We start from the raw sequence: 24113 nt of genomic DNA, 5'->3' as shown, positions 1-24113 counted from the left end.
AAAATTAGGAGCATGATGGGGGAGGTGCCTACTTAGTCAAATTTATTGGTTAATATGGATTTCTTTCATTTATAATACTAAGAAATTCAAAATGTATTCCTATGAATTCCCTCTACTTTGCCTTTTATTGTTTAATATATGCTGGGTGTCAACCACGAAAGAGATGCTCTATAAAATGCATTTAAGTTCTAGACAATGAGGCTCAAAAGATGTAACAAAACTCTCATAATGTAGATCAGAAATCTGGCTTAGCAAAACAATCTGGCTTTGCATATGACTGAACCCACTCACCATAGAGTACACACCTACGGAGGCTTCAAAGAAAGCTCTAAGAGAATATTAACAGAAAGGTGACAAATTTGAAAATACACACATGAGAAAAGGGCAAGGAAAGAGAAAAGGAGGACTACAGCTAGTACTGCCCATATGAGTAGGATGTGCACTGCTACCTGTCAACTAGAATTCTTCAACAGACCCACTCATTCTAGATTTATGGAGCCTATGCCATGAAAGAGAGAGCCAAGTTGCGCTATCTGTACAACTTTGGACAAATGGTGTAGACTTTGTTCTACACTTGATCACTACCTAAGACTGTTATATAGATTAGACAAGTAATTGAGTATTAATTACTGAATATGGTGCCCAGAGCATAGGCAGATATCAGAAAATGGTCAATTTCCAAAAATCTCCCACTAATCACTCCCCACCCCCTGACAAAAAATTTCCTTGTTAAAAAAAAAAAATTCCCTTGTTAACAATAACGCTCTTTAATGTAACATTTATCAAATTGTTCCTATCACATGTGGTCAGGAAAACGAAGTGCAAAATGTGTCTTATGTTAAATAGGGTTTCAAAAATTCAAATTACACCTGTAAAGGGAAATTTTTAACCAGTTTACTTTTATTTAATTCACTGAATATTCATCTAATTGAAGCAGGGGTATAAGACATTACTGTTTTAACTATTTCAATTTGAGGGATCCCTGGGTGGCGCAGCGGTTTGGCGCCTGCCTTTGGCCCGGGGCGTGATCCTGGAGACCCGGGATCGAATCCCACATCGGGCTCCCGGTGCATGGAGCCTGCTTCTCCCTCTGCCTGTGTCTCTGCCTCTCTGTCTCTCTCTGTGTGACTATCATGAATAAATAAATAAAATCTTTAAAAAAAAAAAAAAAAAAATAACTATTTCAATTTGAGAACTTATTTTCACATAGAAACTCCCCAAATCTATTCATTGTACGTATATGCGAAGTTTCTAAGCTGAATTGGGGAAACTGTATCTAGTAAATGGGATAGGAGAACATTTCTTAAGAGACAGTCTCTGCCTTCAGAACACAACTGATTCTGTTAGCTGAGGACAAATATACAATTCAATAATGACAATGCAGGACAGCCACTGCCTGGAGAACGGCAGGAACACAGAAAGTACAGTGGACAGAGATGTCTTCTGACTGCGGGTGGCGGCTGGACCTGCAGGGGAGAGGCATGGCAACTAGGTCTTCAAAGATAAGCAGGAATTCACTGGGTGAAAGGAGGGCAAAGGGATCCTAAGCAAAAGAACAGAGAACACAGAGACTCACGAGTAAGCCAAAGAACGGTGTTTGCTGAGAACGTGGGAACCTGGCTGTGCCTGGAGAACAGAGACATCAGGCTGGAAAAGTAGAGGGGAGAAGGTGGGAAAGACCTCATGTCTCATAATGGGATTCTGTGGGAAGCCCTGCCTTCATTTCTCGAGGAGGTATCTGCACAGCTGATCTTCCATTATACGAATGGACTACAGCAACTTCTCCAGCTGATTACATTTCAAAAGAAACCAGTAAAGTTTTCAATGCTATGATGGTAAGGACAGTCCTCCCTATCTAAGATATCTAACAATATCCTTATAATTTTTGATGAGAACAATTAAGCGAGTGTTATTTTCTTTATGGTTTCAATATCCCTGCTAAGACTGTTTGGAGCAACAGTTAATTAAACTTCCGTTCAAACACACAGGCACAGAGACAACAGTTACTCCCTCCTTCCTTTTGCAAGCTATAGTATGGTCCCTACCATTCTATTGAGTTTTGCCCTAAAATATTTGTTTTAAACTTTCATACTAGTTGGACCAAATTGAGAAAAGTGCACTCCGAGTTGCACTGGCTAATCCACCCTCTGACTCTGATTTTCAGCTATACGCTTAAACAATGACATAAAAAGTTACTCCATTATGGGGGAAAACACGAACAATAGAACTCGCGTGTACAAAAATGTTTCTCCTGACTCTGGAGTTTGCAAAGACCACAACTTCGGCGGCTTTCAGGCTGCCTCCCACCTTCCCACCCCAGTCTCATTTGCAGCCTTCCACATCACTGGTCATTAACAACCCGAAGCTCCCTTCAGCTGCACAGTGAAAGAGCAGCACATCATTACAAATAAACAATCCCTTCCTCCCTCCAACAAGTGACACATTATTCTGAGCACGTCTCCTCTCTGCTTTCATTGCTCTGCCAAGGTTCCCCGTGAGTGGGAAGGGGTAAAAAGAGAGAAAAAGAATATCCCACAACTTGTCGAAAGCATGTAGAGGATGATTTGTGTTCTTACTTACGGGATATGACTGTCACTGTTGATCTGCTTTCAGGCCTAGATTACATGTGATAAGGGCTGACCTGCTTTAAGTATTCACACATTATGCACTCACAGAGAGTAGGCAGGACACAAAAGTCCTTCAGATGTTCTGGACATCAATCAAGTGCACAGCATGAAGCCTGCCAAACTTTTCTTCCATTTACTCAGGGAGAGGAAGGGGAGTCTGAGACAGACTTAATAAAGTTTAAAGCTATGCCACAGCATATTTGGGGAGACCATTGTTATTTAAAGGGTGCTGTTGGAAAAAAAATTCTCTATAGTTACCACTAGCAACAAAAAAATTCACACACAAATATAAAGGGACAGCTCCAGCTTTAAAATGTCAAGACTTTTACGATAAACCAACCAGGTCATGATGGCGCTTAGCTGATTGCTATTTTTTCTTTTTTATTTTTGAAATCATGTTCATTAAGGATATGTCTCAAAAACTAAAATTATAAATTTTTTAGAGCAGCCATACATAAAAGGTACCTTTTTTTGAGGCATTTATAAAAATAGTAAAGGAAACACACTTGTTATGAAATACTCTGAACACACCTCAATATAATTTAAGCACTAATAACACAAACCATTTTCCACCTAATACAAATATTGTCATTATTAACAGGCTGGAGCCTTAATATTGTGTGATAGACATGACAATATCTTCTGATACAGGCTTTCAATGTTGGTCTTTTACCAGTGCTACTCCCCACAACTCATTAATGGGATTTCAGATGGCTTTTGAAAAATAACAAATGTGTCCCAGACTGTATTCTCCTAAAACACTGTAACACTGTGTACTCAGAGAGTATGATTTGATCATCAGCACAACCAAACCCATCAAAGCAAAATGCTTCATGGAATTCTATAATAGGATGATACCTTAAAATCTATGACAATATCATTCACTTAATAATTTCAGAGTTCTTTTTAAAAGCTCATGTCAGACCATGAATATAACCAGGCTACGCACAGCCTGGATACAAACTAAGAAGACTAGATACAAAAAGCAATGAACATTAAAGAATAGGAAGAGAACTAAAAGCAATTTGCATGATTAAACTACCAATGAAAATTAACTCAGCGAATCTGTAAGTTCTACAATTAAAATAAAAACAAAATAACACAAACCTCCAGACCACTCCACGACTCCTAAACCCCATACAGACAGAATTCTATCCAGTGTATTATCTGGTTTCAGTATTACTCAACTAAAGGCTAATAAGATCGAACTTGTACCGTATTTGGTAATATGGAGCCAGGTGGTACATAAAATGTGAGATTATTCTTTACATTAATCACTATAGAGTAATCCATCACCTGATCAATACGATTATCTCAGACCAGAAACTAAACCTGAACGGGAGAAAAAAAATGTCTTAGCAGGGGTTGGCAAGCAAGGACTCAAGGAAGACTAACAGAATTATTTCTAGATAAGAATATAAAATGATGATAATGATGATCCCTACCACTTGGCGAGTTTTTACTCTTTGTTAGGTACTATGCAATGTACCTAATATATATTACCTCATTTATCCTCACTACCTACCTGTATGGTCAGTGATATCACTCCTGTTTACAGATGGAAATACTGCATGTGCCTGAAGCAACAAGGTCTGGAACTGGTTAAGGCTTGATAGGATGAGACACACCAACACTTCACTAGTCAGGGACCCATGGTTTTGCTCTGCAAGAAATAACTAGGGCAGAAATTGTTCACTTAGTAGATGGAGGCCTCAGAGACTCTGGGGGCTGATGAAATTTGTTCAAGGAACATAACAGCTAGAAATTCTGAAGGTTGGAGCAGAAGAGGGGTCAGATAGCTTGAGTTCTAAACCTATTGATTCAGAGGAGGGGACACCAGACACTCTGGAAGCCACAGCAATGTACTCATAGGTCAGTGGTTTCAGATCCAATGAGAGATGGACTTCTCCTTTAGAGCATTTGTTAGGAACAATGATAATCATAAGTAAAAGAGGTATATTATCATTAATTTAGATTAGCATCTTGCAGATATTCTTTTTAACTCACCCAGCAGCCCTTCAATGCATATATTATCGAGCATATTTTACAAGCCAAGCAACTAAGGGTGAGTGAGATGCCTTGGAATTAGGGAAGGAGGTTTTATTTTCCATGAGCAGGCCTGTGCCTTAGGAGTTACAGGGTGGCAACTCTGCAGCCTCAGAAAAAGTGGATAAGCAAAGTCACCAGAACCACGTGATGTGGTCCTCCCCTCATCAGATGAGTCTGTTTTCACTAAAGATGTTTTCTATACACTGTGAGAAGGCAGTTGGAAAAGATCTACTTTGCCCCACTTGCAAGCAACTACATGAGAAAGGGGTTTTGGGGGACACCTGGGTGGCTCAGCAGTTGAGCATGTGCCTTCAGCTCAGGGCATGATCCTGGGTCCAGGGATCCAGTCCCGTATTGGGTTCCCCGCAGGGAGCCTGCTTCTCGCTCTGCCTATGTCTCTGCCTCTTCTGTGTGTCTCTCATGAATAAAGAAATATTTAAAAAAGAAAGGGGTTTTTGTTGTTCATTTAAATAACGACAGATATACCCTTCTTGTATTATATTGGGCCCAGAACTCCTCAGAATTAAAGTTACACACTATGAAAATCATGAACCACTGAAGCTACTAACCTGACTCACCTAAAGCTCTATTTCAAAGGTAGTTAAAGGATGTTTTCTTCTTTATCAAACTAGTGCTAAAGCATCCCTGAGCAGAAAATCAAAACCTCTAGTACCTATTTGAATTTCATGCTAGCCATTATAAAAACCTGAACACAGTTTTATATCAAAATTAATTTCTTGAAGAGGATTACCATTATTCTTACTTCATCCTAGAGTCAATTGTACTAAATTCATGTACTAAATTCACCCAAATCCAACTTGAAATGATATTAATAGGTAAATTGAAAAATAAATTTTAAGCAAATTATAATATCAATAAAATTTTATTTTTCTCACATGTTTCCTTATAACTCCATCTGAGTATACTTTAGAAATAAGGAAGGTGCGCATTAGTATACACATAAAAGAAATATAAAAGGAGTTAAAGTATAGTTCCTATTTAAACACTTGAATAGCCTATGCTTAAGTGGGCAAACCATATGAAGACAGCTCTTAGAAAATCCATTTTCCTAAGTCAATCAGAGAAAGAAAATTATCACACAGTCTCATATGTGGTTATAAAAAACAGTTTAGAGGCTCATAGAGGAAGGCAAGGAAAACTGAATGGGAAGAAATCAGAGAGGGAGACAAACCATAAGAGACTCTTATTTCCATAGGAAACAAACTGAGGGTTGCTGGAGGGGAGGTAGGTGGGAGATGCGGTAACAGGGTGACCGGCATTAAGGAGGGCACCCAATGTGATGAGCACTGGGTGTTATATGCACCGATGAATCACAGAACCCTATGTCTGAAACTAATCATGTACTATATAGTTGGCTAATTGAATTTAAATTTTTAAAAATGCATTTCACACTCTTTGGAGAATATCGTAACTATATACAGGAGGAATCAAACAAGAAAAAGTTTTGTTTTGTTTAAAGATTTTATTTATTTATTCATGACAGACACACAGAGAGGCAGAAACACAGGCAGAGGGGGAAGCAGACTCTTTGCAGGGAGCCCGATGTGGGACTCGATCCCAGGTCTCCAGGATCACACCCTGAGCTCAAGGCAGACATTCAACCGTGTGTCCCAAGAAAAAGTTTTGTAAAATAGAAGAAAAGGCATTCATAACAGAGAAGTTTTGTTTTGATTTAGTGTATTCTAGCTTTTCCATTAGAGAACCTCAATAATAATGCTGCCAGTATATGATTTCTGAGTAGACTTAGCTCTTAGTAGTTTTTTAAAAAAATTGATGCTAGAAGAAACACAGAGATTACGGAAAGCCAATTTTTTATTTAAAGTGATATCTAAACTCTATGCGCTTGCAAAGTATTTTTAATTAAATAAAAAATAATCCCGTGATTTTCAGTTCAGATTCATGAGATGTTAGACCTTTTCCTTTCTTCTACCGGCCAGAAGTCAATTGTGTATTTTGAAATACTTTCTTAATGACAGATGGTTGATACCAAAAAGATGCCTAAAACATACTGTGTTTATATATGTGTGTGTGTGTGTATATATTTCCCTTATCTTCCTTCACCTGTCTCCAGATATAAAGCACAGCTGCTTAATGTTTTAAATTTTTTTATGAGAAGCAACAGTTTTTGATAATCTCACAAAGGACTTTTCTAGTAGACTCTACACATGCAGGGTTTTCACAAGACAAAGGATTGGTTTTAACATTCAAACAACTAGTTTGCAAAAATAAATAAAAAATGAAACTCCATGTATGGACTTTACTTAATCAGAGACACAGGCAGAGGGAGAAGCAGGCTCCATGCACTGGGAGCCCGATGTGGGATTCGATCCCGGGTCTCCAGGATCGCGCCCTGGGCCAAAGGCAGGGACAAACCGCTGCGCCACCCAGGGATCCCGAAATCAGACTTTATTCTTACTTAAACCTTTTCTTTTGATGCTTTAACTAGAGCCTTACATGAGCTAAATCAGAGGATACTGAATGTGACTGGCACGACAGAAGATGCTTAAACTATGGAAGTAAAGAAGATGAGCTGTAGTGATCATATTAGATAAAACCAGTGATGTATTAATACACAATTATGAAACTGTAATACTCTTCTAGTCTAATATATAAGCCTTAGTTACTTTGGCATTCTTTTATCTGATCATCTTGCTGTATAGATCTATTCTTATAGTCATCCCTCTTTGTGGTTACGTCTATTACTACCAAATACCCACCTGAAAAGTGAAAAATTTAAGCAAGCAGTGAGTTATCTTAAGGATTATGCCAAACGAAACATTCAAATTCAACCTTAACCGAAATTACAAAACTTATATTTATCAAGATGATTTAAAGCCCATTAAGATGATCAATTGGATTTAAATAGTCACCATAATTTCTACCCTGAGGTCTCCTGAGAAAGTTTACAGTGGAAGCACTTCAAAGTCCTCAATACATCTCATTAGCACCTTTATTAAAGGATGTGTAAAAAAAAAAAAAAAAAGAAAAGAAAAGAAAAGAAAAGAAAAGGAAGTTCAGAAGAAGCACTCTTTTAGAAACACTTGTTTAAAAAAGATTTTCAATCTTTTTTATTAAAATGATATGTATATCATCAGAAATTGACAACAAATGTTTAGTTCACTCTAGGAATTTAGGCCAAAAAAAAAAAAACCCTATAAAATTATTCATCATAGTTTACCTTCTTTTCCTTCAATAAAGAATCCCGCCTTACTTTATATTAGTTATAGGGCATCATCCCTTTGTCTGGGTTTTGACATTATCTCTTTCTGAAGTTGTTTATTTTTTTTTATTTTTTTAATTTTTTATTTATTTTTGATAGTCACACACAGAGAGAGAGAGAGAGGCAGAGACACAGGCAGAGGGAGAAGCAGGCTCCATGCACCAGGAGCCCGATATGGGATTCGATCCCGGGTCTCCAGGATCGCGCCCTGGGCCAAAGGCAGGCGCTAAACCGCTGCGCCACCCAGGGATCCCTCTTTCTGAAGTTGTTTAAATAGAAATAGCCTATGCAAAGTAAGCTTGAAGTTTTTCTGAATTGTATAAGAAGCTGTAGATTACCTCATGCCAGTAATCTACAGAAAATATCAAAGAGCTATCAATCCTAGAGTACATGCTTTACCATGTCTCTCTAATTCCTTATGGTAGTTTACAAGGTCCTATTTTAGAGCTAGCTTCCAATGATCTCATTGGGTTGTTTTCCTACTGTTCTCTTGGTTCCTCATCCTGTTCGTCAAACACACCATACGTGTTCCTGCCAGAGCTTTGTAGCTCCTGTTCCTCTGCCTAAACATTCTTCCCTTAGATATCTACTTAGCTTCCTCCAGCATTTTCTTCAAGACTTCCTCAAATCTCAGCTCAGTGAAGCCTCGCCTGCTGCTAGGCTGCTAGGTAAATATACCAGTACAAGCACCCAAATCCCTACCTGACCCTACTAGACCTCTATTTCCCACCATTCTGAGATTCTTCTTGCAAAGATCAACAAACCCAATCAATTTTCTTACTTTGCTTTACCTTTTTTTTCCCCCACAGCATTTATCACCTTCTAATCACTATATAATGTACTTATTTGCTATGTTTATTGTTAACTATCTGATACCTCTCACACTCCTCTGGAACATAAAGATCCCAAGGACACTGATCTCTGTCCATTCTGTTCACTTATGTACTCCAAGCACTTCAAACACTTACTATGTAGTAGGTGCTCAATAAATCTTTTTTTGTAAAGTAGTTCCTTTGACAAGTCCTATCTTTCTTTTCCTAAAGTAACTGACCTTGATGCCACCAATTATTGTAATTCCATTCCAATTATGTTTTCCTTGTAAATCTCTGTTCTCTGAATTCTACCCCCAGCATTCTAATGAAATTCTTCTTTCAAAGGTCAACAAATGCAAAGAATTTTTCTATGTCTTCACTCATTGTATTCCTAAGCAACGCTGAGCACTGCAACCACTTCCCTTCTTAAAAGCTTCATTCAGTTAGAAGGAAACTGAACAAACACAATTTACTAGACACTCATCAGAAGTTTTTCCTCTAGTTTTCATGATAAAGGCCTATCCATCCAAGTTTCTTCCTCTTGTGTTACACGAATATAGATGATCAGAATTCTTTCCCAATGATCTCTTCTTCAAACATGTCCCCTTATAATGTCAGGGCCTTAGCTAATATCACTGACTACCAGGCTAAATCTTTTTCTGAATCTCTACCCCATATTTCCAATTGCCATTGCTTGTCTAAATATTACAATTCTCCTACAGCAGTGCAAATTTTACCTTTCTCAGATCTGTGAATATTGCAATATTTTGCAGCCACCTGTAGATTACCATTTTCCACTTGAGGCAGAATTCTACAAAACGGAAGCTAAAACAAGTCAGTCACCCTTTCAGCCGTTCTAGTGGCAACATTCATATCTAGGGCTGATGGGAACAGTTTAAGTAAGTGTCTACAATCAGATGTGGTGACAATGGTAATAATGTAACCCTTATTACAAGATAAATTTTGAGGTGGAATTCTAAGTATTATTTTAGGCTGTGTCTCTTCCAGACCTGGTTCCCGTATCCTCCTGGAGAGTCTATGAACTAGCAAATACCCTCTTAATAACTGTTTTCTGTGTAAATTAATCATGGTTGGTTTCTGTTGCTTTCAAAGGAGAAATTTGGATGACTATATCCAGCAAGACCCAACTGGTCCTCTCTGAAGAAGTAACTGTTTTCTCCTCTAAATGTCCACAGCATTTTATCAGTATTACTTCTAATACATTTATCCCTTTACTCTGTATTATAATTATTTACGCATGCTGTCTTCTTCACTACATGTTTTATTTCCTGGGGGTGAAGTGCCTGTCATTTATCTTTGTCCATGCTTTTAACATTTGCCTCCTTGTCTGTTTCAGATACTTTTCAAAAACAAACAAAACATTGTATGTGTGTTCTTTCTGGCTGAGGGAGCTACTCTAAATTCCTCCTTTTGTACTCTTAATCTAACAAGGTTCCACCACTCTATTCCTAGAATGGCCTCCATGACTCATTTATTTAGAAGATTCTGCAAGGGATGCATGGGTGGCTCAGTCAGTTAAGCATCTGCCTTTGGCTCATGTCATGATCTTGGGATATTGGGATAGAGCCCCCCATCGGGCTCTCTGCTCAGCGGGAAGTCTGTTTCTCCTGTACCCTCTGCCTCTTCCCCCTACTTATGTTCTCTCTTGTGCATGCTCTAATAAATAAATAAAATCTTTTAAAAAGTTTCTCCAGGATTTTTGTAGGTCATTCCCTCATTTTTATGCACTAAAGGCCTCCCTTTTTTCTTTGCTCCAGCAGTACACACAAAACACCAACAAGGTTGCCAAGACCATTCAATGGAAAAAAGATAGTCTTTTCAACAAATGGTGTTGGGAAAACTGGATATTCACATGCAAAAACAAAAAACAAAATACACACACACACACACACAAAATGACTCTTACCTTACAACATACACAATGGATGTTAACTCAAAATGGATCAAAAACCTAAATGTAACAGTTAAAATGAATTAAAACTATGAAACTCTTACCAAAAACAAAATAAAACAAAACAAACAAACAAAAAAACTTTCGGGAAAAGCTTCATGTCATTGCATTTTGTAATAATTTCTTGGATATGATATCAAAAGCACAGAAATTTTATAAAAAGGAGATAAACTGGACTACATCGAAAGTTAAAACCTCTGTTCAAAGGACTCAATCAATAACATTTCAATCTATGAAATGGTAGAAAATATGCAAATCATATATCTAATAAGGGATTATCCAGAATATATAAAGAATGACTTCAACTCAACAACTACAAAAATAAGAGGCAACCCAATTAAGAAATAGACAAAGGATGTGAACAGACATTTTTTCCAAGAAGATATATATAAAAGACCAATAAGCACATGAAAAGATGCTCAAAATCATTTATCTCTAGGAAAATGCAAATCAAAACAATGAGATACCATCTCACACCCAAGAGAATGGCTATTATCAAAATAATAAGTATTGGCAAGGTTGTGGAGAAACAGAAATCTGTATGTACCATTGGTGGGAATGTAAAATGATACAGCTGCTATGAAAAACAATAGGAAAGCTCCTCAAAAAATTAAAAACAGAGTTACTAAATAATCCAGCAATTCTATTTCCTAGTATATATTCAAATGAATTGAGAGCAGGGTTTTGAAAAAACATTTATACACACACACACACATTCATGTGCATAGCAACATTATTCACAATAACCAAAAGCTGAAAGCAACTCAAATATTCTTCAACAGATGAATGGATAAACAAAATGTGGTAACATACAATGAAATATTATTCAGCATTAAAAAAGGAAATTCTGATAAATACTAAAAATGGATGAATCTTTTTTTTAAAAGATTTTATTAATTTATTCATGAGATACACAGAGAGGGGGTGGGGTGGGGGGCAGAGACACAGGCAGAGGGAGAAGCAGGCTCCATGCAGGGAGCCCAACATGGGACTTGATCCCAGGTCTCCAGGATCAGGCCCTGGGCTGAAGGCGGCGCTAAACCACTGAGCCACGTGGGCTGCCCAACATGGTTGAATCTTAAAGACATTATGCTAAGTGAAATAAGACAGTAACAAAAAGATAAATATTGTTATGACATTCCTGTGTTGGAGCCATTAACTCCCAAAGATACTTAGTTTTAGATGAGGTCATGAGGTCATAAAAGTGTGGCCTCCATAATGGGATTATTGTCCTTAAAAGAAGAGGAAGAGAGACCTGGGGTAGCTCTTATGTTCTCTTTCTCCTCTGCCATGCAAGGACACAAGAAGGCAAGCTGTCTACCAGTTAGAAAGAGGGCCCTCACCAGAAACCAAATCTTCTGGCACCTGGATCTTGGACTTTCTGGTCTCATGAACTCTGAGAAATAAATGACCATTGTTTAAACCACTCAGTCTATTGTATTGTGACAGCTGTCTCAGCAGACTAAAAATGTCAACTTTGCAAACATAAGGAGTTCTAGAGATTGGTTGGCCAACAATGTGAATGTACTTAAAACTACTGAACTGTAGCACTTTAAAATGATTGAAATAGTTATGTTGTATTTTCTCACAATTAAAATTTCATGTAAGAATTTTGTTTTGCTTTAAAACAAACAAACAAAATCTTTGTCCAACCCAGGCTTCAAGGATACTATATCCCAGTGTGGGGGAACCAGAGTTTGTTTCTTATTTCTACCCTATTCCCATCCTCTGCATGGCTGTCATGTGATTAGCTGCTTAAAATCCTGTAACTGCTGTATAGTATTTTCTGTGTACAACCCAAGCACTTGGGAACAGAAGCATCTTCTCTTTTTTCTAATTTCATTTCTTGCCACCAATCTCCAAGTACTCTATGCTCCAGTCATAACTCTCTATTTCAAATTACAACCCTGTCTAATATGCCATCTTTGCCTCAGCTCTCTTCAATTCAGTTCAACAAAATCTCACTGAACAAGCACAATGCACTGAGCACTATGAGACAGGATATTTTAAGAAAACGCTTCTATTCTCAAGAACATTAAAGTCTAGGGGAAGGATACTCATAAAGAGATCATTACAATTATTGTGATAAATACTTTAACACTAACTCATAGTTACATATTCATAAATAGGTATCTGCCTACTTCTTGAAGTTTGCTTCTTAAATTTACTTCATATATTCAATAGTTTTCAAATCAATGCACAATGCTTGAACATTTTTAACTTCATATGAATGAATATGTTCATTTTTTAATTAATATTTGGTCTATCAATGGATTTCCTAAAGTAGAAATAATGGATATCTAGTATCTTTTTACATAAAAACACATAATTTTAGAAGCACAGATTTACTACCAAACCACCAAAAAAATTTAAAAATTCTTAAAACTTAGAATTATGATGAGTTTCCTTGAGAGTACAGATAACATTCTTACAGTAGAGGGGGAAAAACTGCAGGTACATTTTTTAATAGTCCATTTAGCATTTTAAAACTTAGGTAATTTTGCCTCTTTTACGGTTTCATAATTAAAGTTTCTCCTGCCATTTGGAGTAAACACAATTCCAGCCATGGGAGACAAGAATGACCAGTTCAAGTTCAAGGGTTCACTGCACATGAATATCCATAAATGCCCCTTGACAGTCTTGGTAGTATAATGAACCTTGCAATTACTCAGCAGGCCATCACCACAATACATGAACATAATGCTTCCAACATCAAATGACAAAACATTATACAAATAATACCAACCAACTGTTACAGTTCACATAGGGCTTTTGGAAACGAATTAAATTGCAACAGTTCCTCTTAAATCTTTATAGTTTGCAGGGAGTTTTGCTTCACTGAGCTATGTTTATGGCAAATAATTAATAGAAAAGGTGTTGGCATTATATACAATTGGGAGATGCCAATTAGCAAAACCCTCCTTCAAAATGACACCAGTTAATTCCAGCATGAGCTCTCAGAGTGAAATAGCCTTTCTCTTAAACAAACGCTAGTGCCTCATTGTCTTTGGGAATGTCTCCAATCATCCTATATATAACCTCCTGGGGTAGATGCTTCTGGTCCTGCCTTCCTGTTGCCTCTGTGCTGAAGAAATGATCTTAAATTAGTTCATTTGAATAACAGTGTGCCTTCCTTTACTCTGGTGGTTCTCCAACGGTGCAAAGTTTATTTCCGTAGGACAATCTTTGACACAGTAGAAAGTACCGTCAGGTAAAAAGTAATACACAGATAAATGATCATTAATTATTAGCACCCCTAATAAAAAGTATAGAACCTATCAGACAATATACGTGTAAATGCGCATAAAAGCAAGCATCTCATTACCAATTTAATTATCTGAGTGGTCTGGGGATTAAAGTACAAAACAAAGTGCAAATATGTATATTCTACTTACGACAATTATTTTAACTCCTGTTTCCCCCAATACATAAAACTGACAACTGCTGATGTGCAACACACACTGGAATATAGATCATAAGTAAGTTCATGATTTTTAGTTTGGCAAATAGCTACACTGTGCTATTTTCATCACAAAGGGTTTATTGTTACTCTGGACATCTTCAGAATAGGCTTGCCATGATGGTTCAGCATTTATCATCCAGTTCAAAAGGAAATATGAATAATAAAGCAAGCTGGGTTTCCCCCTTCAGAATCACATACTGAGGAAAGAGCAGGTAGGATTTGGTTATGAGAAATTTTGTTTTCTTCACCTCCGTGTTTCAGTCAGATAACTTCAGATTAGTGATTTAGCACTTTGGATTCTAATAAATTAATTCATGAATCAATTAGTATTTCTACTTCTCACTTTATTTTTTATTTGATTTCTTAATAAAGTAAAATGTAAAAAAAAAAAAAAGCCAATTGGAAGATAGGTTTTTCTAGTCTTAGAAATAAGTATTTCTTTCTATCATGTTTTATAAACAAAACAAGCTAATCTTCTGACCCTAAAAGAGAACTCTTCCTTTTTTAATTGGCCACAGAGAAAGAAGCAATAACCTGGACTATGGACAGTTCTAAAAATTTAGTTAAGAAAAATCTGACTTCTGTATTTTTTTAAAAAGTACACTTTTATATATACAACTATAGCACACTTTACCAGATTTTAGACAAACAAGATTCAGAATAATCCAGATAATTACCATTTTTCTCTAAAATAATACAGACATTATGGGAAAAACTCCTACTGTTATCTAAAAATCACATGAACAGTAAAGGAAAATTTTGCCAGGAAAATGAAAAACACTAATAACAGAACTGAGAATATAAGATATAAAATATGGAATAAGAAATGGTAAGAAATGATGCTGAAAGTGTACAAAGTCAGTATGGACACTAAGTTAATTTTATCACTTTATATAAAGGTATAGCTTCACAATTGTGTTCTATACCTTTCTGTAATACTAGGACTGTTCCTAATATTATAATTTAGGTCTGAATTCCTGATTAAGATTACAGAATCAAATAGATTATATATGTGACAAAAGTGTTATGAATTAAAAGGTTCACATATTAACCTCCATGCAATATGTAGTTATGTTCTATAAAATGAGCTAAGGTGTATCATACATGACTATAGAAGGCACATAGAAATGCAATCATAAATCCATGCTAGTTTTAATGAAAACTAAACAAATGTTTAACAATTATATCTGCTATCTTAACATAGGTTAAGACTATATTAAGTCTTTCAAATTCATAGCACATATTTGAACCATGTTTACTTTCTCTTGATAAACCACGGTAAACAAAGATATTAAAAAACCATTCCAGTGACCTGAGACTTTGATTACAGTTCTACAACAGATATGCAAAAAATTATTCCTAATGAAGATAGTGTTTCTGAACATCACTTTGAAATTTAAAAAAAAAAAAAAACACTCTGAAATTCATCCCATTAACCTCCTCCTCACCTTCTGATTAAGTATATTTGAACTGACTGAAGAAACAACTTCTGGAACCAATTCATGTGCAAAATGCTGAGTGTATCAAAATAATTCACATTTCCACAAAAGTGAACAAATGAATCAATGAATGGAAAGCAAGCCAGCCAGTCAGACAAGCCATTAACCATTTCCACTCTTCACAAAAAAATATTTTCAGTTCACAAATAATTAAGCCTTTCTTCCTTTTTCTCTCAGGTCTCACATCCAATTCATTATAACAAGACCTGAAAGTGCTATATCTAAAATAGATCCCATATTGAACCACTTTCACACTACCACTGCAAAAACTCTAGACCAAATTGCTATTACGTTTCTTGTAGAAAATTGTGGAGCAGTTTTCTCTTTAATTCATTGATTCTCCTATGTCCTGCAGCAAACTGAGTTCTCTAATGGGCAACCAAAGTGGCATCCCCTAGATGGGTACTACACATGTGATTATAAATCACATTATTACTTCCCTGATTAAAATCTTCAATTATAAACAAAACCACACTCACTACTGTGGCCTACATAATTTGGCCTCTGCTCTTCTTTGACCTCACTGCCTAGCACTTTCCCCCTTTTCCAAAATGTGTCCTGAATACTAGTTTTCTGTCTATCCCTCAAACACACCACTGATTTCCTTTCATGATCATTCTACTTGTTGCTTATTCCCAGTATTTAGATTTCCATTCCATGAGCATTCTAAGAAAAGTAATTCCCAACTCTTCTAACTCATTTTATTTTCTTCGGATCATTCATCTCTATCTGGTTTGATAATCTTTGTTTTTGTAATTGATATATCTGTTGTCTATCTCCTTTTGAATGTCAGCACTTTGAAAGCAAGTATTTTGTCATGTTCACCTGCAATGTCCAAAGCATTTATATAACTATGCCTAGAACACATCTGGCACAATTGATATTTATGGAATGAATAAGTTGGATTATCTGTGCTCATATTGCAATAAAACCCTCGTGTTCTGGAACCTCGTGTTCTAGAATCACTTGGACCATAGACTGAGTAACCAAGCAGGCAGTCTTCATAGCTGCAGATACAGTAGGGTACAGAAGAGGGAAGTAGGATGGGACACCACTCTCCCAATACCATCAGGCTTCTTAAGCATTATCTACCACTGACCTGGGAAGGAGGAGATAGTCAGTAGGACCCTAGAGAGCAGGGGAAACCGTGAAAGGCTGAGACATTCACCCGGCAGGTAAAAGTTTCATCTGAAATGTATGAAATATCTTTTCTTGTCAAAATCAACAATCTCTCATCAACAGAGACAATGTTTTCCAAAAGCAAGATCAGATAAATTATTACTCCTTAATTACACAAAGAATATGCAGTATGCAAATACAGACTCGAAAATATTAGCTACTAAAATCATGATTATTCAAGTAGCTAAGAGTGCTGGTCTCAGGGGCGAAATTACAGGCAGATTCAGCAATTCTGAATTCAACAGTACTATTAATAAGAAGTGTCATCTTGCTGGGTTTTAAAATAGAATTTTTAGTATGGTCTGAGGGAAAGTGCCTTGGACTAAGGATCACAGATTCCGGCTCTACTCCAATTAATTCTGCTTAGCATCAGTTCTTGCTATAAAATGGAAATCCCCCTATGCCTCACAATATCGTCACACTGAATAAACGATATATCATATGTGAAAGCTTGTAACCTTGTAAGACATTGCACAAAATGAAAGTCCTTACATTAGAACCTGTTGTAAATATACTTCTCATTCATGTGTATAAACATGCATATATTAAAATACATCTTGTGTGAGAGGTCTGTTTCATTTGTGGCATATGTTTCAAAGCCAGGGAACCCGAAAATGTATTACACAAATGCATATAAACACATTTTAAAAGAAGTAAGTGTTGAAGGCTTGCCATCATTGCCTCTAGATCTGAAGTAAGTTCAAGAGTCTCTGACATAAGAGTTGGAAAGAACATATAAATTTAAAACATTTTACCATATTAGAAGTTTTGCTGGCAGGCATGTGCTGTCTAGGAGAAAGCAGAGGAAAGAGAAGAAAGAGTACGGAGGAAATTTTGTGTGTGTGTGTGTGTGTGTCTGCTTAAACTGGAAACATGTTAGGTTTCATTTATTTTGAGCCCTATGGGCTTTTTGTTGGAAATAGGAAATACTCTCACATTAAGGAGAATAAAGTTAGTGGCAATTTTACTATAAAGATATACTGTGCTCGTGGAAGTAAAGAAAGCTTTGACGTTTTCCTCAATTATAACCTCAGACTATGACAGCTAACAGAGTAGTGTCCATCTCAGGGTGTTGAGATCAAGCTCCACACTCAGCCTGGAGTCTGCCTGAAATACTCTCTCTCCCTCTCCCTGCTCACACATTCCCTCTCTCTATATAAGTAATATAAAATATTTTTTAAAAAAATAAATAAATGGACTGTGTAGGTACATGTGCTTATAAACATCACAGAAATAAATATGTTTTCTTGTCACAGAATAGAACATAAACTCTGGACAAGGCACATCATGTGACTTTCTAAAGAATAAATAGCAAAGCTCACCTGGAACTTCAGTACAATTTTCTTCGATTTCATATTTTGTTTCAAATATTAAACATCTGTCAAAATTCATAGGAACAAAAACAAGTTGGTCAATGATGATATATAATTGCTTCTATCATTCAGAAAAAAAAAAAAAAGAAGTACACCATGATAAAATATGAGAAATGCTGATTGAGGTAGTTTCTTAATCAATGTGCTTAGAAAATACATCTGTTTTGAAACATTTACCTACTAATAACAGTGCACAAAAAGACATTTTCTAACAGCCACTACTTAGACTTGCCTCCAAATGGGGAGTTTTCATATTTTCTTTCCAATAAAACAAAGTGGCCCTTTAACAACCATATGGCCCTGGGCTCCAAGAGAAGTTATATTCAGCATCTATTTTTAGACACAGATTTCCTTATAAAATATACTGCAGTGACGGAGCTGAATGAGCCTTCATGTTTCTGTGGACAAAGCCTCCTGCCATTACAGCACTGTGGGTCTCAGTGCCTGTCCCATTTCTTCTCTCCCAGGGAATAAGACATTAAAAAAAGAAAGAAAAAAATTACTGAAGTGTGTTTCAAACAAGTTATTTTTCATTTATTTAGAAGGCTATTTTGGGGGGATATATATGTTAACTGAAATCTTTCTGACTTCTGATATATTCAGTACATATTTTCCACCAAGCTCTTTCAAAATAACATGCTTTACCAATAATATCTGAGAATAGACCAATTCAAAATGCAAACATGTCTATTTCAGCCACTATTCAAACAGCACTAACAATGTTTAATGCTAAATTTCTTAGGTACTGTGGTGGTTTCAGAAACATTTTTATGCTCCATCATTTAGATATCCATCATATATATTATATAACTTGGGACACCTGGGTGGCTCAGTGGTTAAGCATATCTGCCTTCAGCTCAGAACGTGATCCTGGAGACCCAGGATCGAGTCCCACGTCGGGCTCCCTGTATGAAGCCTGCTTCTCCCTCTGCCTATGTCTCTGCCTCTCTCTGTGTGGGTCTCATGAATAAATTTTTAAAAATCTTTTTAAAAAGATATTATATAACTTTAAATTTTTACATAGTATATCTGTCCTATAAGGAAGTCGACAAGAACTGAGAACAACTTTTGGTAGACAAATGAAGAATCGCAGAACCAAGAATGGGCATTTGGTATATACTACTCAGCAAACACTTAGTTGTATTAATCTCATAAAATAAAAATAATGAGCAGATGAAACTTAAACTATTTAATTTGGAATCAAGTTATTATTTTTATAATAAGTGCCTGGTTTGAAATTTTTTTCTACTGATCGTGGGTAACAAAAATCACATAGGAATAAAAGATGAGGAAAAGCTTTTCAAATTAGATGAACTGAGGCCTGAATTTAGCTGCTAGGTAAAATCTTTTCAAGAATTTCTAAAAACAAAAAACAAAAAAAAAAAAGAATTTCTAACAAATAGCTATTCCACATGAAGGGAGTCATAGGCTTCATAAGCACAACAGCATGCAATATGGCAACTATTACCTGAAGAGCCCACAAAGCATTCTTCTCAGGTCAAGTAAGTACTGCACTTTCTTCTATTTTGAATATATATTGTGAATACTGAGAGAAAAACCTACAAAGAATTTGTAACTGCTCTGTCTCCTGATATTTCAGACTATTCCCCCATGAGTCACTTTTGTCCTCTGTTTTACTGAGATAAAATCAACATAATGTTGTATTAGTTTAAGGTGTACAACATAACACTTTTATATATGTACGTATTGCAAAATGATTACATTTTCATTAGCCATTTAGTTTATTAACCATCCCCTCTCATAGTGAATCATTTAGTATTCTTACTTAGTGAATCACTTAGTATTCTAATAATTCTTATTATTTTTTTGTCTTTTTTAAGATTTTATTTATTTATTCATGATAGACACACACACAGAGAGGCAGAGACACATGCAGAGGAAGCAGGGCCCATGTAGGGAGCCGATGTGGGACTCAATCCCGGGACTCCAGGATCATGCCCTGGGCCAAAGGCAGGCGCTTAAACCGCTGAGCCACCCAGGCTGCTCAAATTCTTATTATTTCAAATAGAAATAATTTATTATTTGAAAGGGAAAGAACAAAATAAAATTAGAAATGTGTTACATATTTGTTAATCCCATATACCCCATGACTTACATACTGACATATGATCGTTCTTTAATTCTAGTGTTTCTTCAGGAAGTTCCCAGTATTTTTACAATCCAGTGATTATAAATAAATCAGTATTTACCATTATTATATTTTACCAGCAGAAGGCATCACATAGGTAGGGCAAGTTTCTCACTTTCCAGCAATATTTGGCCCACTTTGGGCCAAGTAATTCTTTTTGTATGGGACTGCCCTGTGCATTTTAGCATGTTTACCAGCATCCATTCATGTCCTCTCACTTAGATGCCAGTAGCACCTCCTCCCAAGGGTAAAGATCAAACACATCAGCGGACATTGCTATATGTCCCCTTCCTCGAGGTTGAGAACCACAGATTTAAGTGAGGACCACAGATTTGGGTTTTCATTTTAATTGTAAATTTAAATTGTCAGGATTCTCTGCTTAGGTACAGAAATATTATAATCAAAACGTTATTATTATTATTAAACTATAGGTATATAATTAACATCCAAGTTCATAAAAATTTACATTTTTAAATAACATATTAAATTTTATCAAGGTACCAATAGTGGAAATAACTATTTCTGATTTTCCGAAAATATCACCCAATTAAAATGTTTCCTTACACTGTTTGAGGAAAATTTATTTTGGTTTTGGTCTAGCCCAAAATGGCAAGGAGTAAGTACAGGAAGTTTTATCTGAAAAATGAACATGGACCAAGTCTTATAAATTGGCCCTAGTGCTATTTCCTATCATAGCTCCTGTTTGTTTACATTGGAGTTCGTATAAATTGGGTGTTATTTCCTTTCCACTAAGTTTCAAGGTATTAACAGCCAAGGAGGTGTTTTCTGACTTCTTCCTCCTCCTTTTCTCCCACTTCCCCCAAATAAGTAATACGTTGCTTGGAACACAATTTTAAGACTTGTCCCCAAATTTCAAAACCATCCTGAATTTATTTTACCTAAACCCATCTTACACTTGAAAGCAAAAACAGTAAAAACAGTCTTTTTAAAATGGAAATGAGCAAAATACACATTTTCTAATAGGAACCTACTTTCCAACAGAATCATTTATCTAGTCATTTCACAGCTAAAACTTGCAAATTCTTAAGTAAATCAGGTCCATTTATTTTGACTTCCTGCCTAGGCTCTTCTTTCCAGAGAAAACATTACTCTAATATTTTCATCCATTAAGTACTCTTAACATTAAATGTCCTTATTTAAACAAAAATTTTTACCCTTACTCCAAACACAATTAAAAGAAGCGCAGATTTTTTTAATTTCTCTGGATAGAGTTATACCTGTCTAGTTTTAAAGAGGCACATAGCACCTCTATTAGTGACTTCCATTGGTGTGAATTAACAACTAAAATGCTAACTAAAACTGTCTTTGTATGTATTATGTAGTAGTGTCTCAAACTGTCTGAAACAGTTGCAAAACTGTCCTTGACCAGTGAACTTTCAGTGAAAAAACTGTTGAAAGTTCATGCACCCCAAATGCACATTCATTATAATTAAACAAAAAGATTACACAGACATTGCTGACAAGGATTATCAAAATAAAACGGCGCCACCTGCCCCTTGCTCTCCCATTAATTAGTATGGAGTTTGAGGTGCCAATTAACAAGAAGCAGAAAAGGATCAGTAAACACAGCTCAAGCTGAATTTAAAGATTAACTCTTCCAGTTCGTGCCCCGTTTCTTAACCATACTATGTTGATTTGTCTATGCAAGCCAAAATTGAATCCTAGGCTATTTCTTTTTAAAAGAAAACAACAGTGTCATTAGGAAGACATTTCAGTTGTATGAAATAATTCCCAAGGCAGCTGCCCAAAAAGTTCATCTGATTCCATGAACAAGTGGCCATTCAGTATTTCACAGAGATGCAAAATACTCAATAATCCAGGTAATCCCAGTGACTAAAATACTTTCACATTATAAATTACAAATCTGTGGTAGTTAATGCTAACTGTGGGAAACAACTAGAGTACTGTATGGTTAGCAGTAACTAGCACCACCCTCCCATCCCTACTACTAAATAGCACTTTACAGGTCTGAGACCACATTTTTTTTTTTTAAGTGAGTAGAGTAAATGACTTCATTATTGGTTTTATGGAACAATTATTAGTAACTTTTAAATTTAACCATTCACTCTTTTTAGACAATACTTTCCAAAAACAATATAGGTGTTTCTATACAATTCCCATCTTGATCTGTAACTTCTCTGTAGACAGTATTATTATTCTAGAAATCTAAAATTATTTTTGAGAAAAGCATGCAAATGCAAATTATCAAAACTAAACTGCAAACATTATTACATTGCTGCACGTAAAGTTACTAACACGCATTTTTAATAACTATTTTATACTTCATCATTGAGTATTCCAGTTTAACTTGTAGAATAAAATTTGTTTTAATATAAATTCATTTTATTGAAAAGATAGGATTTTCTTCAAAATTTAGAAAAGATTTCTCCTCATAGAAGCCTTCTATATTTGCTCATCCATTTCACCACAATATTTTTCCCTTTGATGTAGACATAAGTACATCTAATCTTTAAGAATACTATTTGCAAATACTGATGAATAAAACTTTGAAACCTGACCATTTCAAGACTCAAATTCCCCAATGGCTTTACAGAATACATTCTGATATTTTTGCGACTTTTTTTTTAGATTTCTATTTATTCATTTCATTTATTTATGAGACACAAAGAGAGAGAGGCAGAGACACCAGCAAAGGGAGAAGCAGGCTCCCCACAGGGAGGCCCACACAGGACTTGATCCCAGAAGCCCAGGACCACAACCTGGCCCAAGGCAGGCACTCAACCACTGAGCCACTCAGGCACTCACAGAATATATTCTGAAACATGGGAATATCAACCTCCAAGACTTGCTGAGAGAATTAAATTAGATCAAATGTTTACAGAAAGTTTTTTTTTTTTTAAAATAGCCACAATGAAATATTGATGCTAAGCAGAAACTCAAATGTCTGCCCCCAAAACACCTTCAAAACATTACCTGTGGGGAATCTCTGGGTGGCTCAGCAGTTTAGCGCCTGCCTTTGGCCCAGGGCGCAATCCTGGAGTCCCGGGATCGAGTCCCACATCGGGCTCCCGGCATGGAGCCTGCCTCTCCCTCCTCCTGTGTCTCTGCCTTTCTCTCTCTCTATGTCTATCATAAATAAATAAATCGTTAAAAAAAAATTACCTGTGACTGGCAACACCGCTAACACCTACCTGTGCACCATACTGCTCTCTATTCATTAGGTCTGGGATGCAGTCTAAAAATTTGCAGTTTTAAGACACACATCTGGAAGTTCTAACACAAACATTATATGGCCCACACCACCATTACCCTTAGTTATGGACAAACCAACATTACTGTCTTGAGGACTGTACTTGAAACATACCAGCAAAAAAAAAAAAAAAATAATAATAATAATAATAATAATAAATAAAAATAAATAAAAAAGAAATGGTACCAGCTCTAGTCTTTTTGGCTGCATGCCCCACACACTAGAAGGAATCCATAGTACCAACAGGACAACAGGATAGGCCTCTCTGGACCTCACAACCCCTCCTTTTAGATCACACTCTGTGTAATTGTGACCCTAGAACTCTTTTCCCAAAGAATCAGACTGTAGAGTCCTAGGCCCAAAAGGTGGCCAAGAGCAATTAGTTAACAGCGTATTAGGTTAATTTAAACAGAACGGACACAATAATTATTTGTTGACTGTATCAGTAAGTGAAAAAATGAAATGACAACAATTCTATTGAGAAAATGTTAATATGTTAAGGGATAACACTCTAAAG

At 36.1% G+C, this 24113-nt stretch overlaps 1 protein-coding gene and 1 long non-coding RNA gene across 14 annotated transcripts in view; one reads left to right on the top strand and one right to left on the bottom strand.

Moving 5' to 3' along the window:
• BMPR1B (bone morphogenetic protein receptor type 1B) overlaps positions 1-24113 on the bottom strand; it is a 393829-nt gene that overhangs the window by 109835 nt on the left and 259881 nt on the right. For 3 of the 12 annotated variants that reach the window (XM_072810288.1, XM_072810278.1, XM_072810285.1), the window contains exon 3: positions 18165-18220. The exons of 4 other annotated variants lie outside the window; for them this stretch is intronic. The gene's annotated coding sequence lies outside the window, so the exon portion shown is untranslated. Of the gene's footprint in view, positions 1-4152; positions 4304-8885; positions 9002-18164; positions 18221-24113 lie in introns of those variants that run through there. 5 more of the 12 variants (XM_072810289.1, XM_072810282.1, XM_072810277.1 and 2 more) reach the window with 5 other exon arrangements.
• Positions 16669-24113, top strand: part of LOC140623714 (uncharacterized) — a 46881-nt gene continuing 39436 nt past the window's right edge. For both annotated transcript variants that reach the window (XR_012023275.1, XR_012023274.1), the window contains exon 1: positions 16669-16838. This is a non-coding gene — a long non-coding RNA (uncharacterized lncRNA). The remainder of the gene's footprint in view (positions 16839-24113) is intronic.

This window comes from Canis lupus, chromosome 33, assembly GCF_048164855.1.
Source record: "Canis lupus baileyi chromosome 33, mCanLup2.hap1, whole genome shotgun sequence".
Lineage (NCBI taxonomy): Eukaryota > Metazoa > Chordata > Mammalia > Carnivora > Canidae > Canis > Canis lupus.
Note: the sequence above shows the minus strand (reverse complement) of the source record. Positions and strands in the feature narration are given on the sequence as shown.